The sequence below is a fragment of the Schistocerca nitens genome, chromosome 6 (genome assembly GCF_023898315.1).
Source record: "Schistocerca nitens isolate TAMUIC-IGC-003100 chromosome 6, iqSchNite1.1, whole genome shotgun sequence".
NCBI classification, from domain to species: Eukaryota; Metazoa; Arthropoda; class Insecta; order Orthoptera; family Acrididae; genus Schistocerca; species Schistocerca nitens.
In genome coordinates, this window is record NC_064619.1 from 420,758,207 (window position 1) to 420,772,836 (window position 14,630).

At 43.4% G+C, this 14,630-nt stretch overlaps 1 protein-coding gene across 1 annotated transcript in view; it reads left to right on the forward strand.

The window, feature by feature from the left end:
• Positions 1-2,033: 2,033 nt before the first annotated feature.
• Positions 2,034-14,630, forward strand: part of LOC126263744 (lysosomal acid glucosylceramidase-like) — a 229,193-nt gene continuing 216,596 nt past the window's right edge. Inside the window, exon 1 of the mRNA XM_049960927.1 lies at positions 2,034-2,138. The gene's annotated coding sequence lies outside the window, so the exon portion shown is untranslated. The remainder of the gene's footprint in view (positions 2,139-14,630) is intronic.

Below are 14,630 nucleotides of genomic sequence, written 5' to 3' on the forward strand. Positions count from 1 at the left end.
TCGTAGAGAGAGACTAAGAGATGCATACAGTAAGTGGATTCAGAAGGATGTAGGTTGCAGTAGTTACTCAGAGATGAAGAGGCTTGAACAGGATAGAGTAGCATGTAGAGCTGCTCAAATCAGTCTTTGGACTGAAGACCACAACAACAACGTCCATTTAGAAAAGTCAGCTTGTACAGCGAATAGAGATAATGCACTACCGCAGTAGTCATGGTTATTATCTACAACAATGCTGTATACAAATTCCAAAGTTAATAAGCACTTTAAAACAAATAAAATTACATTTTAACAAGATGATATAAAACGAAGTCTATTATTTGTGATTAATAAGTTAGCTCCGTAAAATATAGGAATGAAACTAGGTATCCTTGATACCCTTTTGCATATGATACATAAAAGTCTCTTTTATGTTACGATTTTCCACAAACAGTATGTTTTAGAGCAAAATCGGTATTCAATGTCAGAAGCCGATCAAAAACCTTTTCTAACGATACCTCATTCATCCATGTACGATTAGTATCAGTTGAGAAAAAAGGGATTTAGACTTGATAAATAATATACTGTATATGATGATCCAAACTGAGTCGTGGTTAAGGACCCATAAAAACCATTTACTGAATGTGTCTAAGCATGGACGTGTTGGCACGTGATTCAGTGCTTTTCGAACATGCCTCTTCATTTTAACCCTAAAGATGGTTCAAATGGCTCTAAGCACTATGGGACTTGACATCTGAGTCGGCCGGTGTGGCCGAGCAGTTCTAGGCGCTTCAGTCTGGAACCGCGCGACCGCTACTTTCACAGGTTCGAATCCTGCCTCGGGCATGGATGTGTGTGATGTCCTTCGGTTAGTTAGGTTTAAGTACTTCTAAGTTCTAGGGGACTGATGACCTCAGATGTTAAGTCCCATAGTGCTCAGAGCCATTTGAACCTTTTTTTTTTTGACATATGAGATCATCAGTCGCCGAGACGTAGAACTACTTAAACCTAACTAACCTAAGGACATCACGCACATCCTTGCTCGAGGCAGGATTCGAACTTGCGACATTAGCAGTTGCGCGGTTCCCGACTGAAGCGCCTAGAACCGCTGGGCCACAGCGGCCGGCTCCTAAAGATGGGACACTCCTGGTAAAGCTACCCCAAGGGGTGATGAGATTTTAGTTATCTACCAGATTTCGCCGAAAAATAGAGTTTTTAATTTGTGTATGCTTTAGCCAGTCATCTGGATGATCAATTTACATCAAATCGGTTAACTGTTCTCCTTCAGTGCATTCAACAGCAGCATGGATAGCGCTAGAACATTAGCAATAAATTTGTTTCAGTGAAATGCTTACACAAACCCCTTAATGAATAACCCGGTATCGACTGGGCAGTCTATTATAAATAGCCGTAAAAAATTTCTTGGCCGATGCTTGCGTCAGAGCATGCTAAGAGTTAATTGGAATCTTCTCGTGGGAACTACGTGGAAATCTTGACCCCCTAACATGTCAGAACATGCAACATCTGACGCAACCATCGGTCAATAAATAGTTATGGGCTGTTTATAATGACTAGTCAGTCGACACCAGCTTAGCCATTAAACAATTTATGTGGGCATTTGATAGTAATAAACTGTTATTGTTTAAAGTGATAAGCTCGCTAATGCTCTCTGGTAATAACGCGGAAACAGCAGCAGTCCTGGTGAGCTGTCTGGGATAGACTCAGTGTCTGTCTTGTCATTCCATCCAGAAAGCGCCTTGCCTGGCTATCATCTGAACACAGCAAGCCTTACAATAAATGAGACCTGTCGCCAGTGAATTGGATTTATGACGAGGACGTCACAAGTAGCCTCTACTATCTGTATGGGGAAAAAGTGTGAGCCTTATTGTCGACCTTGTCGGAGCTAGAAGCGATTGCGGTCGAAGTTGTTCTGAAAACTTGTTGCATGACGTATGGGCTCAACTCGGCCGATTTTGTAACTGTTTGGACGGGTACATTAAGCAGATAAAGTCCAGCAGTTCTGACGTCAAGGTGAGCGTTTCAGTTGTTGCGCTACTTTTAAATGTAAGCCACGGCTGACCACTGTCGGTGTGGAAGTATTTGCAGTAGCTTACTGCCACCAGTTTCTCGCCACGATCAGTCGGTGGCTGGCAGGGCCATTTGTAAGTACATCACAATTTTTAGTATAGTTCTGGTCAGGGTTATTGGCGGGTGGCTGTTGGTGCGCTGTTGCCAGGCCGTCAAATGCACCTCAGTTACTCGTTGTAACAGTTTTTGCTTTGGTCAGAAATAATATAATTACATTTCTGTAGTGAAATTAAAGAGACCTTTAGAGAAAAGAGAACCACTTGTATGAATATCAAGAGCTCAGATGGAAACCCAGTTCTAAGCAAAGAAGGGAAAGCAGAAAGGTGGAGGGAGTATACAGAGGGTCTATACAAGGGCGATGTACTTGAGGACAATATAATGGAAATGGAAGAGGATGTAGATGAAGATGAAACGGGAGATATGACACTGCGTGAAGAGTTTGACAGAGCACTGAAAGACCTAAGTCACGCCGGCCGAAGTGGCCGTGCGGTTAAAGGCGCTGCAGTCTGGAACCGCAAGACCGCTACTGTCGCAGGTTCGAATCCTGCCTTGGGCATGGATGTTTGTGATGTCCTTAGGTTAGTTAGGTTTAACTAGTTCTAAGTTCTAGGGGACTAATGACCTCAGCAGTTGAGTCCCATAGTGCTCAGAGCCATTTTTTGAACCTAAGTCAAAACAAGGCCCCGGGAGTAGACAACATTCCATTAGAACTACTGACGGCCTTGAGAGAGCCAGTCCTGACAAAACTCTACCATCTGGTGAGCAAGATGTATGAGGCAGGCGAAATACCCTCAGACTTCAAGAAGAATATAATAATTCCAATCACAAAGAAAGCAGGTGTTGACAGATGTGAAAATTACCGAACTATCAGTTTAATAAGTCACGGCTGCAAATACTAACACGAATTCTTTACAGATGAATGGAAAAACTAGTAGAAGCCGACCTTGGGGAAGATCAGTTTGGATTCCGTAGAAATACTGGAACACGTGAGGCAATACTGACCCTACGGCTTATCTTAGAAGCTAGATTAAGGAAAGGCAAACCTACGTTTCTACCATTTGTAGACTTAGAGAAAGCTTTTGACAATGTTGACTGGTATACTCTCTTTCAAATTCTGAAGGTGGCAGGGGTCAAATATAGGGAGCGAAAGGCTATTTACAGTTTGTACAGAAACCAAATGGCGGTTATAAGAGTTGAGGGGCATGAAAGGGAAGCAGTGGTTGGGAAGGGAGTGAGACAGGGTTGTAGCCTCTCCCCGATGTTATTCAATCTGTATATTGAGCAAGCAGTGAAGGAAACAAAAGAAAAATTCGGAGTAGGTATTAAAATCCATGGAGAAGAAATAAAAACGTTGAGGTTCGCCGATGACATTGTAATTCTGTCAGACACAGCAAAGGACTTGGAAGAGCAGTTGAACGGAATGGATAGTGTCTTGAAGGGAGGATATAAGATGAACATCAACAAGAGCTAAACGAGGATAATGGAATGTAGTCGAATTAATTCGAGTGATGCTGAGGGTATTAGATTAGGAAATGAGACACTTAAAGTAGTAAAGGTGTTTTGCTATTTGGGGAGCAAAATAACTGATGATGGTCGAAGTAGAGAGGATATAAAATGTAGACTGGCAATGGGAAGGTAAGCGTTTCTGAAGAAGAGAAATTTGTTAACATCGAGTATAGATTTAAGTGTCAAGAAGTCGTTTCTGAAAGTATTTGTATGGAGTGTAGCCATGTATGGAAATGAAACATGGACGATAACTAGTTTAGACCAGAAGAGAATAGAAGCTTTCGAAATGTGGTGCTACAGAAGAATGCTGAAGATAAGATGGCTAGATCACATAACTAACGAGGAGGTGTTGAATAGGATTGGGGAGAACAGAATCTCGTGGCACAACTTGACTAGAAGAAGGGATCGGTTGGTAGGACATGTTCTGAGGCATCAAGGGATCAGCAATTTAGTATTGGATGGCAGCGTGGAGGGTAAAAATCGTAGAGGGAGTCCAAGAGATGAATACACCAAGCAGATTCAGAAGGATGTAGGTTGCAGTAGGTACTGGGAGATGAAGAAGCTTGCACAGGATAGAGTAGCATGGAGAGCTGCATCAAACCAGTCTCAAGACTGAAGACTACAACAACAACAACAACAACAACAACAACAACAGTGAAATATTGATTTAGGCTCGATATTTGCAGCCAAAAATTTTCAAATGTGTGTGAATTCCTAAGGGAGGTCATCGGTCCCTTCGACTTACACACCACTTAAACTGACTTATGCTAAGACCAAAACACACACCCATGCCCGACGGAGGACTCGAACCTCCGGTGGGAGTGGCCGCGCAATCCGTGGCGTGGCGCCTCTAACCACGCGGCCACTCCGCGCGGCTTTTTGCAGTTACAGTGTGTTTATATGCAGTGTAAATGCATGTAAATCACTGACAAAACGCATATCAGAGTAAAATATACTATAATTACTAGTGTTTCACGCTAATTAGCAAGCTAACGAAAATGCATACTTGCACAAATTTGGTGGTCTTCGTTTCCGAATGGTGGTAGTCTTCTTACTTGCTTCTTTTATGACATCTGTAAACGATCTGACTTTCTTTGAGAACACCATCTTCGCTAACACCATATGCACAACTATCAGCCTGGTCCCTTTCGCAAGAGGTACCTTAAGACCTAAGACCCCCACTTTGACTCGAATTCCATCATAAGTAGTTCAGTGAAACGACACACGCACTGGATAGTTAGTGTTTACTTCGGGTACATACGGCGAGAGGTGTATAGTGACGTGTATTTTGATGACGGATGTGTTATTGTCGACTATTTATCCTCTAATCGTGCGTCCCGGTAGCTGAATGGTCAGCGTGACGGACTGCCGTCCTAAGGCGCCTGGGTTCGATTCCCGGCTGGGTCGGGAATTTTCTCCGCTCAGGGACTGGGTGTTGTGTTGTCTTCATTATCATTTCATCCCCATCCGGCGCGCAGGTCGCTCAATGTGGCGTCGAATAAGACCTGCTCCAAGGCGGCCGGACCTGCCCCGTAAGGGGCCTCCCGGCCAATGACGCCAAACGCTCATTTCATTTCATCGTCTAATCAACTTATAATAGCTTAAGAAAAAGCCTTGGAATGGGAAGGGAAAGGGTCACTTTTCGGATGGTTTCACAAAAGCGTGGTCTTTTGTCAAGAAAGGACATACGGATCAGGAAGCGCTATGTAAGATTTGTAGCTGTTTCATCTGAGTAACTCACGGTGGCAGATGTGAGGCATCACATATCTACGAAGAACCACACAAATAGATTCGCGGTAGCATTGACTTCAAAACCTATTTCTATATTCACGGTTAAAGGAGATACCCAGGAAGAATTGCTCGTTGCTGCTGCAGGACTAACAACAGCGTATAAAATTGTCGAGTATCATCAATCCTTCAGTTCTCTTGACTGTACCATAAAACTGAATGTTGCGATGTATCCTGACCACAAAGTCGCCGCAATGCAGTTTATAGCCAGGACCAAAGCTCCAGTGATTTTTAAAAATATTCTCGCAACACGCTCCGTGTCCGAATGCATAAAACAACTGCAAGAAATTTCATTTTACGGTGTCGCGCCGAAGCATCGAACCACAAGGCTGAAAAGGTGTTTCCTTTCGTTATTCAATACTTTACTGAAACTGATGGAATCCAACAGAAGTTGTTGAAGTTTGATTCGTTGAATGACGAAATATCGGAGACAACTGCGAAGTTTTATCCAGACACTTCAAGACAACTGCAGATTCCGTTAGACAAATTAATCTCCTTTTATGGAGATGATAACAATACCAACTTCGGAGGGCTTCATCGACGCGGACAGCGGAATGTGCTTCACCAAAACTAAAAAAAGAAAAACTAAGAAAAAATGTAGAAGGAATTGGATACCCTGCCCATAATCCCCACAGTACTATATCAACCGCCGTTGGAGTCTTAACTGTCGACACTGAAATAGTAGTCATGAAAATATTCAATTATTTTTCAATATACACAATAAGGACTGGCAACTGAATGAGTTCTGCTTACACGTTGATGTCAATCATCAGACTCTTCAATCTCATTCAAAAACAAGATGGCTGTCGTTAACGTCAGCAGCTGAAAGAATTCTTAAAGCTTTGGATTACATTGAAACAATTTTTTGATGTCGAAGACGGGACGCCTACAATAATTTCAGATTCTTTTAGTAGCCCAGTCACTGAAATTTACTTCATGTTTCTGCAGTAAAACTACGCTCTGCTCGAGAAAATGTATAAAAAGTGCGGAGAAGAATAAAGCCTCGATAACTGAAATTAGAAATACATTAATCGACACTCAACAATGTCTGAATGAGAGGAAGGCTGCCCGTTTTATTGTCATGCTAACCAAGATGGATTTGAACAAATTAAGGAATGAGAACCCTAACCAAGAAATAATTAATTTGATATCGGAAATTTGTGGGAGAAACAATGGCTTTCTATGCCATTGCACGTGACTAGAGAAAAGGGATATTTCTTTTAATAAATATCAAGTATTTGAGTTGACGACGCTACCGGTAACCCCAGATTAAGTGATGATTAAAAACAATATTACATACCTGACTATAAAAATGGTGTGAAGATTTCAGACGACAATTGTTTTCAGAAAAATATGTATCTGAAGAGCTTTTTAGAAACTAAGCGTGACTCCGAAGAACGGAAGTGTAAATACTTTCCTTCTTAAGGAAACCGAAAATCTTGAACGCAAATGCCAACTGCTAAAAATATGCAAGTATTTGTTTTCTATTTCCGCACACAACGCCACGGTGGGAAGGGTATTTTTGCTGAAGTCGTCCCAGTAGACTGATGGAAGAAATCAACTGCTGTCAAAGACTGTGGAATGAATCTTACAGCCGGCCGCGGTGGTCTCGCGGTTCTAGGCGCGCAGTCAGGAACCGTGCGACTGCTACGGTCGCAGGTTCGAATCCTGCCTCGGGCATGGATGTGTGTGATGTCCTTAGGTTAGTTAGGTTTAAGTAGTTCTAAGTTCTAGGGGACTGATGACCACAGCAGTTGAGTCCCATAGTGCTCAGAGCCATTTGAACCATTTTTTGAATCTTACAGTGCTAGTTTAACTACAAGCTGACTTGCATGGAGTTTTATAAGTACCTAAAAGGGAAGAAAGACTTGCTGCAAAAGGCGAAATCTTCCGAAAAATATGATGTGGCGACTACTTCTGCCACAACAAGTAGCATTTAATTGTGTTCTAAATAAAAAGTAACTATATTAAATAAATTTTTACTCCATTTCTACACACTCATTTCAAGAGAGTCCCGACGAGGTTCCAGCTAGTTATGGCGGTCCTAGACGTGATCAACCAGTTAAGTGCCATGGCGGCATAATAAAAATGTGTATAGTAAAGCCGCACTAATTAGAACTAACTGTTGCGTTCCAGACCGAATTACTGAAAGTCAGACTTACAGAAATGTTTTCTAAAATAATTATCTGAAAGTATAATTAGGAATATAACGTATAGTGTATATGGTGACTTCCCCTTCTTCGTTGGAAACTCCTTTATTTCCTCCCAGTTACTCAAATCTTATTCATATTTATCATGCCAATCGTGAACATCCTCCATGGATGTAACTCCAAATGCACTCTAGAAATCTAAATCTTCTGTTCTTTCAAGACGAAATTCTACTTCATCGTGGCACAAAACTTTATCCATGGATTCTCAAGGATCATAATTTTAACTTCCTTTCAGCTTCTAGCTCAGTTGTTGATGGCACTTGATGTAAGTTTTCAATTTTATTAGAACCTGTTCGCTTATATTGTCTTTGCCATTCTCTTCAGCATCGCAGAACACTATGCATTCGTCACGGAGCAGGCATATGTGAACGCGCTTATAAGTCAGGATCGCTCCTTGACCCATAGGCTGTATCAGCGAAATAGACAATACTTAATTATCACTATATTTACCAGGAAGATGAGCAAGAGCAATGTCAATAATCAATAAATTACAATGAAATGAACAACCTTAGCTGCTTACAGGCGTTGACATACGTCAACGGGGACAGATGAAAATGTGTGCCCCGACCAGGACTCGAACCCGGGATCTCCTGCTTACAGGAGCCACCGAGGACACAGAGGATAGCGCGACTGCAGGGATTTTATCTCTGGCACGCCTCCCGCGTAACCCACATTCTCAACGTATCGACCCGCACTACATTCATAGTGCCCCCCCCCCCCCCCCCCCATTATACTCATCACTCGCGGCGCGTTGCCGATTCCCGTAAGAGTTCGGGCACTGTTTGTGCATTCGGACAGAAGAAGAAGATGGTCAAGTGGCCGGTGACCCTTAACTATATGTATATTAAGATGGTGTCTTAGTTGTTGTTGTCGTTGTTGTGGTCTTCAGTCCTGAGACTGGTTTGATGCAGCTCTCCATGCTACTCTATCCTGTGCAAGCTTCTTCATCTCCCAGTACTTACTGCAACCTACATCCTTCTGAATCTGCTTAGTGTATTCATCTCTTAGTCTCCCTCTACAATTTTTACCCACCACGCTGCCCTCCAATGCTAAATTTGTGATCCCTTGATGCCTCAGAATATGCCCTACCAACCGGTACCTTCTTCTTGTCAAGTTGTGCCACAAACTCCTCTTCTCCCCCATTCTATTCAGTACCTCCTCATTAGTTACGTGACCTACCCATCTAATCTTCAGCATTCTTCTGCAGTATCACATTTCGAAAGCTTCTATTCTCTTCTTGTCCAAACTATTTATCGTCCATGTTTCACTTCCGTACGTGGTTACACTCCATGCAAATACTTTCAGAAACGATTTCCTGACACTTAAATCTATACTCGATGTTAACAAATTCCTCTTCTTCAGAAACGCTTTCCTTGCCATTGCCAGTCTACATTTTATATCCTCTCTACTTCGACCATCATCAGTTATTTTGCTCCCCAAATGGCAAAACTCCTTTACTACTTTAAGTGTCTCATTTCCAAATCTAATTCCCTCAGCATCACCCGACTTAATTCGACTACATTCCATGATCCTCGTTTTGCTTTTGTTGATGTCCTTTCAAGACACTGTCCATTCCGTTCAGCTGCTCTTCCAAGTCCTTTGCTGTCTGTGACAGAATTACAATGTCATCGCCGAACCTCAAAGTTGTTATTTATTTTCCATGGATTTTAATACCTACTCCGAATTTCTCTTTTGTTTCCTTTACTGCTTGCTCAATATACAGATTGCATAACATCAGGGAGAGGCTGCAACCCTGTATCACTCTCACTCTTAGTATAATAATCAATAACACTTACACAGTTTCAGGTTTTCGCTTTAACTTTTCAGTTTTGGAATTTTCGAACTTCAGGGACGAAGTCGTTCTTGAAACTGACAGTGTGGTAATACAAGACCTTTTTTTTAGCTTTATAGATGACTGGGAGATGCTGTGTAACAATTTTGCCAGTCCTAATTTTCACAGATTTCCCAATTAAATAATGTGAACAGTTGTGCGCAATGAACTCGGAACAGATGAAGACTGCAGTATATGTATCTGTCTATGGGAGGCATTTAATCCAGCAGCGTATAGTAAATGGGATATGTTGGTGATGATAATGATAATGGTACTTGTATAGTTTCAATCAATGCCTTGTTTGTCGAATGCTGCAGGAAGAAATTTTATTGAAACTGAGCCAAAAACACCTTTATAAATCCCATGCCAAGTGGTAGATAACATTCATATGTTCATTCAGTAAGTCAGTTGACGGCTCAGAAATTGTCCACTGTGCTCTTTAAATAGTTTTCGCAGATGGTATCGATAAATTTGCGTCAACCTTAAATACTTCTAATGAAACACTGTTTCAGCAGCTTGAGGAACATATTTCACTTGTGTGCATGTTTATCTTTATATGTTTCAAACTTTCCAATTGATAAGTACTGTACTAAACAACTACTAACAACGAATGGCACAATAGATTAAAGTATGTATATCCCCGTCCAACGTAAGCATTTCCCCATGACCTTTTCTTGTCGCCTCCTTCCCCCCAGTTTTTCCCTTTTTATCCGAATAGTTGGAGACCTTGAGAGATAAAAGCAGGATAACCCACTTACCATTGGAACAACTTGATTCCGAGCACTGGCTTCCTTTAACTACTTTCTACAAGTTGCTCGGGTATATATATATATATATATATATATATATATATATATATATATATGATAATACTCTAATTCTGAATATCATTGGATTAGCCGATTTATTATGCATGCCTACTGTGATAATATGAACGAAACGTTCCATTTTGTAGTTAACATTGATTTAAAACGTCAAGAATATAATGATAATGAAAGAAGTTACTCATTGTGTTGAGAAATGTCAAATTTTTTTCAGTGCAGTCATATTACAGTGGAGGAAAATGAAAAACGTACAGCTCTACACGTGTCATATTTTGCATAAGATACTAATAGATGCCATTGAAGGGAATGATCCGTAAGTGCCACACTCTGAACTGGATACGAATCACATCCTAGCATGAAACTGCTAAGCCATTCATAGACCTGACCTGCCGAAAGAGGGATCTGTAGTGTCGAGCAGTTGCTGGATTAGTAAACGGCGAGCACAATCCATGCAGTTAACTGAACTGTCAAGTACTCAGACTGACGAGACAGACATTCCCCAACCTCAGGCATTCTGTTTCTTATCAGTCGATGCACTTGAGCAAAACGTAAGGACTCAATCTTGTCGTGGCCTATAAATACATTAATGCCTTCAAACTTCTTTGGTTGTGGACAGCTTCGACATCCGTTAACGGACAAGGCTTCAAATCCTAGATCGTCAACATTTGTGAAAATCGTAAAATAATTGGTTGTATATATACAAGGAGTTTAAAAATGTGTCTCACAGTATTCAGGAATAGTACTGATCAAAACTAGAAAAAATAGTCCTATAAACATTCATGAAGAATCAAAGGGATTGAGATGTAGGCTTGTGTCATGAGCAGTCAGAACTCAGTAGTGTATGTCGCTTTATATGTAAATTGATGGTGGAAGGGGGGGGGAGGGTTTACTGATGTCAACTGTATCGGGACATTACACGGAATCAGTAACGATGAGTGAAAATGTGTGTCAGACCAGGTTTCGAACCCAGGATCTCGTGCTTACTAGGCAAGTGCGTTAATCACCTCGTCATCCAGAACACAATGGTTGCCCATAACGCGGACAATCTCGGCACGCCTTATCGCCGACCCACACTCCCACCGAGCGCCACCTATCCACACAGTCCCTGTCCACTTCCTCTGTGCTCGCTACTCTGAGATTCCCGCAGGAGGTCAGATGTACTTGTGCATCCGCTCTGAGGAAAGTGCCCACTTAAGTGAATCAATTATATGATAGAGTGGTGTCTGTCCTTTCGGACATGTCCGAAGGGACAGACACCACGCATTCACATAGTAGGCTGCTTTCCTGTCAGAGATCTGAAGTGAGCTCCGTACAGTCGCTTTAAAATCGCCAGCGAGTAGGCGATATAGTTCCCATCCTCTGTTATGCCAGTCTCGCTTGGACATCCCCCCAATTTCTATAAGTCGCTCCAGATCCTCGAGCACCATGCACTCCTTCTCGCCTTCCGTATGCGCCTCCAGTCCCCCACGCTAATCCTCTACGAACTGATTCCTTTCCCCTATCTGTTTCTTTTCCTCCAACATATCCGCATACTCTACACCTCCCGCCACCTTGATCCCCCTCATCCCCTGGTTGCTCCTCTCCTCTCCAATCACCGCCCTCTGCCACGCCTTCACCGTTGTGTCCACCCTAGCCTTCGCCTCCACACCTTTCATCTCCTTTCACAGGGTGACTTCTGTCGACTCCCCCTCCTGGATGATGCCCTCTCTCCCTTCGTTTATCTGTCCTATCAACTCTGATCCTCACCTCCCCCTCCCTTCCTCTGTCCTTTCCCTGGCCTGCTTCTCCCCCCCCCCCTACCGTCTTGTTTTTTCCCCACCTACCCTCTCTCTGCCTCCCTTCTCTTCCCCGAGTCCTTTTGCTCTCCCTTCCACTGCCTTTCCCACTCCTTCTCGTGTCCCCCCAGCTCCTCTTTTTCTATGTCCCCTCCCTCCGTCGGCTCCCCCCTTCTTTTCTTTTCCTCTCCTCCCCCCTTTTCCCCCTCATAGGTCCGGGTCCTGCCCCCCCCCCCCCCCCCCCGGCCATCTGCCGCTTGTCACCTGAATAGTGCTCTTATAAGTGAATGCTCATTTTCATTCTGTTTTTTAACAGGCTGTAGAGCAGCATATTACGCTGCTGCCAGTCCGCCCCCCTCTGGGGGGGGGGGGGGGGAATCGAAATGCAATAAAGGAAAAAAAGGCGATATAGTAGGCCGATTTCCTATTACAGGGTAGAAGCGAGCTCCGTACAGTCGCCTTAAACGCTTCAACAAGTCCTCTGACGTCATCTCCGAACTCGCCGTCTCCTTGTGCCCGTAGTCTCGACTCGTGAATCTCCGCCATAGCCTACTCGTCACCTGAGTCGGTTGTCGGGTACTAGTGGACTCGACCCGCTTAGAAAGGAGAACGAGTAAACGAGTTCGCGATACTAACTGAGGACTCGCGGCATTCCCGCTACATACGCAGCCGTTTTGAAAGAAATTTCCGCCATTAAACTGAAAGCTACTGTTAATTTATTTCACACAATCATCATTTCGGTTTTATAGCCGTTCTTAATTGCAAGCAAAAATGTCACGAAATGTCCGATATACCTAAAGGACGGAAGCAAGTTGTATAACAATAGAACGACAGGCTGGTTAACAGTGAATACTGTTCTGTTTATACACACATTTACTTATGTAGATAAAATTTATTCAAAGACTGCTGTAAATTTATTTAAATATGTAATAGCTATTCAGGGAATGTCTAACAATTACGCTGACGTATACCTACTTTCGGGCATGGCCTTCTGGTGTATGCACTTTATTATTGACACTCGAAAATAATGCGACAGGCATAACCTTCCGAAGAAGGGCACTAATTGCCCGAAACCGGTCAAGAAATTAAATTTCTTGTATACAACTGGTTCCTTATTATTTCATTATAGAAGATGGACAAAACACTACTTTCAGGCGTTATCGAAACTGTAACAAAGGTGCCAGGAAACATGATGTGACTATGATGTCCAGTCTCTAAATGGTGATTAATTGTTAAAATGAATTACAGAACTGAATCATAAGCTACACAACTCACTGTTGGCCCACAAACGTAAGTTGCAACTGGTTCCCCACTTTTCAGTCAGACCCTTTTAAAGAGGAACATGCCTTTTTCGTGCTCCGACATAAGCATTTTTCCGCTGGTTCCCTTCTTCTCCCTGCTACAGCAGAGAGTGCTGCTTATATACTGAAGAGCCAAAGAAACTAGTGCACCTGCCTAATATCGTGTACGGCCCCCGCTAGCAAGCAGAAGTGTCGCAACGCGACGTGGCATCGACTCGAATAATGTCTGAAGTGGTGATGGAGGGAACTGACACAACGAATCCTGCAGGGCTGTCCATAAATCCGTAAGAGTACGACAGAGTGGAGATCTTTTCTGAACAACACGTTGCAAAGCATCCTAGATGGCAAAAGGTTCAAATGCCTCTGAGCACTGTGGGACTTAACATCTATGGATCTATGGTCATCAGTCCCCTAGAACTTAGAACTACTTAAACCTAACTAACCTAAGGACATCACACAACACCCAGTCATCACGAGGCAGAGAAAATCCCTGACCCCGCCGGGAATCGAACCCGGGAACCCGGGTGCGGGAAGCGAGGACGCTACCGCACGACCACGAGCTGCGGATAAAGCATCCTAGATATGGTCAATAATGTTCATGTCTCGCGAGTTTTGTGGCTATCGGAAGTGTTTAATCTCAGAAGAGTGTTCCCAGAGCCTCTCGGTAGCAATTCTGGACGTGTGGGGTGTCGCATTGTCCTGCTGGAATTGCCCAAGTTCGTCGGAATGCACAATGGACATGAATGGATGCAGGTGATGAGACAGGGTGCTTACATACGTGTCACCTGTCGGAGTAGTATCTAGACGTTATCAGGGGTCCTATATCACTCCTACTGCACACATCCCTCACCATTACAGAGCCTGCACCAGCTTGAACAGTGCCCTGCTGACAAGCAGGGTCCATGGACTCATGAGGTTGTCTCCGTACCCGTACACGCCCATCCGCTCGACGCAATTTGAAACGAGACTCGTCCGACCAGGCATATGTTTCCAGTCATCAATAGTCCAATGTCGGTGTTGACGGGTCCAGGGCCGGCCGGAGTGGCCGAGCTGTTCTAGGCGCTTCAGTCTGGAGCCGCGCGACCGCTACGGTCGCAGGTACAAATCCTGCCTCTGGCATGGATGTGTGTGATGTACTTAGGTAAGTTAGGTTTAAGTAGTTCTAGGGGACTGATGACCTCAGAAGTTTAGTCCCATAGTGCTCAGAGCCATTTGAACCATTTTTTTGACGGGTCCAGGCGAGGCGTAAAGCTTTGTGACGTGCAGTCATTAAGGGTACATGAGTGGGCCTTCGGCTCCGAAAGCCCGTATCAATGATGTTTCGTTGAATG